The following is a 5,543-nucleotide window of genomic DNA, read 5'->3' as shown; positions in this document are numbered from 1 at the left end:
ACCAGTGTACAATATGAAAATCTTACCCGAGCCGCTAATTTGTCCAGGAAATTGTCCCTATATCTTGCAGGAAATTGGTCAGAAGGATTTGAAGAAACGAAGAGCTAAGGGCGGCAGTGGCAACCATTCTACTCGAGTGGATTTATCGCTCACAGATGGCTTATTATCTTGGGCTTCTTCCACCTTTTCTTATTTTAAGGAATGGGTGGGCGTTGGGATGTTTGGCGCTGCCCTGTGCTGTGGTTTAATATTTGTCCTCTGGTTGTTCTGCAAACTCAAAACCCAACAAAAACGTGACAAGGTGGTGATCGTACAGGTGCTAGCCGCTCTGGATCAAGGCACTTCCCCCGATATTTGCTTATCCATGCTGAAAAATTAATGTTTGACAAGGTTGCCTCTGTCTTTGCAAGCACATGCCACAGTCTGGATTTACAGCCCTTGTACTCCCTGGGGATCTGTTTCCCATTGCACGGGGATGGGTATAAATCACAATTTTTCTCTTGCCAAACGATCTGGAAAGTCAGTGATGGAAGAGTGCAAATAAGTCTTCACCGACCTAAGACAGGACAGCCTCACAGTGAGGAGGTTGCTCCAATGACAGGCAACGGCTGAAGCATTGCCTTCCATCAGGCTCAGACGTTGGCTTTCTGGCATAATGCTGTATTGACAGTAGGAAGCTTACTGTTCAAACAAAATAAAAAAGGGGGAGATGTGGAGAGCCGGTGTTTGGTTGCCATGGCGCTGGCTTCTGCCCTTCTATACTGGTAAACAAGTCCTAGAGCACATGACCGTTATGACCGTTATGACCGTTGGGCAACCGTTGTCACAAGCCCAGCCCGGGGCGTCATATGGGGTGATGGGTGAGCAGCCAATCAGGGGATGATACGTCATCTCACACCATTTTGGTGCGAGCAGGACTTATATAAACAGCGCCACTTCGGGGACTCGGGGTCTTCCTCCTTTCATCGTTTGACTGCAATAAAGCTTGCTGCAGAAGGATCCTGTTGTCCGAGTGCGTTCTTGCTGGCGAGACGACCACGCGGCTCGCAACACAACAGCATAGGCTCTAAGATCAACAAACAACAAATGGCATCTCCTGAAACTGAAAAGCTTTTGTAAAGCTAAAGACACTGTTGTCAGAACAAAAAAAAAAAAAAAAAAAAAAAAAAAAAAAAAAAAAAAACAGCCTACAGATTGGGAAAGGATTTTCATCAACTCTATATCCAAAAGAAAACTAATATCCAGAATATATAAAAAGAACTCAAGAAGTTAAACAGCAACAAATCAACTAATCCAATTTAAAATGGGGTACAAAGCTAAACAGAGAATTCCTGATAGAGAAATATCAAATAGCAGAGAAACATTTAAAGAAATACTCAGTGTCCTTAGTCATCTGGGAAACGCAAATCAAAATGGCCCTGAGATTTCAACTTACACCCATCAGAATATGCTGGAGAGGTTGTGGAGAAAGGGGAACACTCCTCCATTGCTGTTGGGAATGTAAACATGTACAACCACTTTGGCAATCAATCTGGCAATTTAGGACAATTAGGAATAATGCTACCTCAAGATCCAGCTATACCATGCCTAGGCATATATTGAAAATATGCTTAAGTATACAACAAGGACATTTGCTCAACCATGTTCATAGCAGTTTTATTTGTGATAGCCAGAAGCTAGAAATAACCCAGATGTTCTTCAGTTGAGGAATAGATACAGAAATTATGGTACATTTATAAAATGGAATACTACTCAGCAATTAAAAACATTGAAGTATCTGAAGAAAGAAGTTGAAGATGATATCAGAAGATGGAAAGATCTCCAGTGCTCATGGATCAGTAGGATTAACATTGTGAAAATGGCCATCCTGTCAAAAGCAATCTACAGATTCAACACAATTCCCATCAAAATAACAACTCAATTCTTTACAGACCTTGAAAGAAAGATTCTCACCTTCATATGGAGAAACAAAAAACCAAGAATCTCCAAAACGATCCTGTACAACAACAGATCATCTGGAGGTGTCTCCATCCCTGATCTCAAGCTGTACAACAGAGCAATAGTAATAAAAACTGCATGGTATTGGCATAGAAAAAGAAAGGAGGATCAATGGAACTGAATACAAGACCCTGAAATAAACCCACACACCTATGAATACTTGATTTATGACAAAGAAGCCAAAACCATACAATGGACAAAAGACAGCATTTCAACAAATGGTGCTAGTCCAACTGGATGTCTACATGTAGAAAATGAAAATAGATCCATATTTATCACCCTGCACAAAACTAAAGTCCAAGTGGATCAAAGACCTCAATATAAAACCAGACACATTGAATCGGTTAGAAGAAAAAGTGGGGAAGAGCCTTGAACTCATTGGCACAGGAGACAACTTCCTGAACAGAACACTAACAGCACAGACTCTAAGAGCAACAATCAATAAATGGGACCTCATGAAACTGAAAAGCTTCTGTAAAGCAAAGACACTGTCGTCAGAACAAAATGACAGCATACAGACTAAGAAAAGATTGTCACCAACTCTATATCTGACAGAGGGCTGATATCCAGAATATATAAAGAACTAAAGAAGTTAAAAAGCAACAAATCAAGGAACCCAATTAAAAAATGGGGTATGGAGCTAAACAGAGAATTCTCTGTAGAGAAATATAGAATGGCAGAGAAACACTTAAAGAGATGCTCAACATCCTTAGCCATCAGAGAGATGCAAATCAAAGCGACCTGAGATTTCATCTTACACCCAATGGCTAAAATGAAAAACTCAAATGACAACACATGCTGGAGAGATTGTGGAGAAAGGGGAACTCTCCTCCATTGCTGGTGGGAAGGTAAACTGGTACAACCACTTTGGAAATCAATCTGGCACTTTCTCAGGACAATTAGGAATATTGCTTCCTCAAGAATCAGCCATACCACTCCTAGGTATATACTCAAAATTTGCTCAAGTACACAACAAGGACATTTGCTCAACCATGTTTGTAGCAGCTTTATTTGTAATAGCCAGAACCTGGAAACAACCCAGATGTCCCTCAGTGGAGGAATGGATACAGAAATTGTGGTACTTTTACACAATGGAATGCTACTCAGCAATCAAAAACGAGTAAAGCATGAAATTTGCAGGCAAATGGTGAGATCTAGAAAAGATCATCCTGAATGAGGTATCCCAGGAGCAGAAAGACACACATGGTATATACTCACTTCTATAGACCTATAAGATATGGTAAACATAATGAAATCCATACACCTAAAGAAGATAAACAAGAAAGAAGATGTGAGGTAAGATGATCAATCCTCACTTAGAAAGACAAATGTGATGGGCATTAGATGTAGGAGAAAAAAAACAACAGGACAAGAGCCTAACGCAGAGGGCCTCTGAAAGACTCTACCTAGCAGTGTATCAAAGCAGATACTAAGGCTCATAACCAAACCTTTGGCAGAGTGCAGGGAATTATAAGAAAGAAGGGGGAGTTAATATGACCTGGAAAGGATAGGAGCTCCACAAGGACCAAATATTTCTAGGCAGAGGGGTCTTTTCTGAGACTGATACTCCACCAAGGACCATGTACAGATATAACCTAGAACCTCTGCTCAGATTTAGCCTGTGGTAGCTCAGTAACCAATTGGTTTTCTCCCTAGTAAGGGGAACAGGGACTATTTCTGACATAAACTCAATGGCAGACTCTTTGACCTCCCTACCTCCCAAGGGAGGAGCAATCCTGCTAGGCCACAGAGGAGGACTTTTCAGCCAGTCCTGAAGATACCTGATAAAACAGGGTCAGATGAAAGGGGAGGAGGTCCTCCCCAATCTCGGAAAGGGGCAGAGAGGAGATGAGAAAAGGAAGGTGGGATTGGGAGGGAATGAGGGAGCAGGAAACAGAGTTAATAAAATGTAACTAATAATAAAAATGTTTAAAAGATTACAAAAAAAAAAAAAAAACAACAACAAGGAAATCATGAAATTTGCAGGCAAATGGTGGGAACTAGAGAAGATCATGCTGAGCAATGTATCCCAGAAGCAGGAAGATACACACAGTATATACTTACTTATAAGTGGATATTCGATATATAATATAGGATAATCATACTAAAATCTGTACACCTAAAGAAGCTATCAACAAAGAGAACCCTGGATAAAATGCTTAATCTTCATTTAGAAAGGCAAACAGGATGGACAGCAGAAGAGGAAGAAAACAGGAAAAAGGACAGAAGCTTACCATAGAAGACCTCTGAAAGACTCTACCCAATAGTGTATCACAGGAGATGCTGAGACTCAGAGCCTAACTTTGGGCATAGTGCAGGGAATCTTAAGAAGAAGAAGGAGGAGATAGAAAGACATGGAAGAGACAGGAGCTCTGCAAGGAGAGCCACAGAACCAAAAATTCTGGGCACAGGGGCTTTTCTGAGACTGATACTCCAACCAAGGACCTTGCATGGAGATGACCTAGAAGCCCTCCTCAGATGTAGCCCATGGAAGCTCAGTGAGCTCCTTAGTAATGGGAACAGGGACTGTCTCTGAGGTGAACTCAGTGGCTGGCTCTTTGATCACCTCCCCCTATTGGGGGAGAGGCTTTGCCAGTTCACAAATGAAGACAATGCAGCCAGTCCTGATGAGACCTGATAGCTAGGGTCAGATGGAAGGGGAGGAAGATCTCCCCTATCAGTGGACTTGGAGAGGGGCTTGGGAGGAAATGAGGAAGGGAAGGTGGCATTGGGAAGGAATGAGAGAGGGGGCTATAGCTGGGATACAAAGTGAACAAACTGTAATTAGTAAAAAAAAAAAAAAATAGTCAAAACACTAAATCCCCACAACAAAGAAAAAGTAGTAAAAGCAGCAAGGGAAAAAGGCCAAGTAATACATAAAGGTAAACCTGTCAAAATCATACCAGACTTCTCAACAGAGGGCTACAAAGCTACAGCTGGGATACAAAGTGAATAAACTGTAATAAATAAATAAATAAAGTAAAAAACAGGAAATGTTCAACTTCCTTTGTCATTAAGGAACATGCTTTTAGAAGTGGATTCACTGCCCTTAGAGGCATCACACCTAAGGCTGCTGTGTCATATCAGTTGGTGGCAGAGAAGAGAGATACTACATCTATGCTTAGGGTTCTGGCCCATGAATATCTTAATGATTAGTAGCCTAACATTCCCTGAAAAAAAAAAAAAGTTGAGCCTGAGAAGACCATCAGTCCAGCACCAGGGGACCCAGACTGGGAGCTAGCCTGAGGGGATTGCCAGTCTCACTCTACATCTAGCCTGGATGGGCTCCTAGGGTGAGGGGCAAGCTAGAGATTTGAAGGCACCAGCTCAACTGCTGGCCCTTGGCAGGAGTGAGCTAAGGACAGATGACCCTTTTATGGGGTACAGAGGCAGTCTGGGGCAAGGAACAAGGCCAACACCCTCACCAGTCAGGAGCCAGGGGCCCCGTCAAGGAGCTAGACTGACATGATCATCAGTGGAACTCTGCACAGGTAGGGAAGAGTCAAGGATGCCCAAGAGGTCCCCTCATAGTGCCATAATGCATG

General features: G+C 42.2%; 1 pseudogene; it reads left to right on the top strand.

Moving 5' to 3' along the window:
* Positions 1 to 5,040: 5,040 nt before the first annotated feature.
* Positions 5,041 to 5,166, top strand: LOC132655667 (small nucleolar RNA SNORA17; annotated as a pseudogene).
* Positions 5,167 to 5,543: the final 377 nt, after the last annotated feature.

Source organism: Meriones unguiculatus, chromosome 7 (genome assembly GCF_030254825.1).
Source record: "Meriones unguiculatus strain TT.TT164.6M chromosome 7, Bangor_MerUng_6.1, whole genome shotgun sequence".
NCBI classification, from domain to species: Eukaryota; Metazoa; Chordata; class Mammalia; order Rodentia; family Muridae; genus Meriones; species Meriones unguiculatus.
The sequence above is the reverse complement of the archived record's forward strand: the minus strand, read 5'-3'. Positions and strand labels throughout refer to the sequence as shown.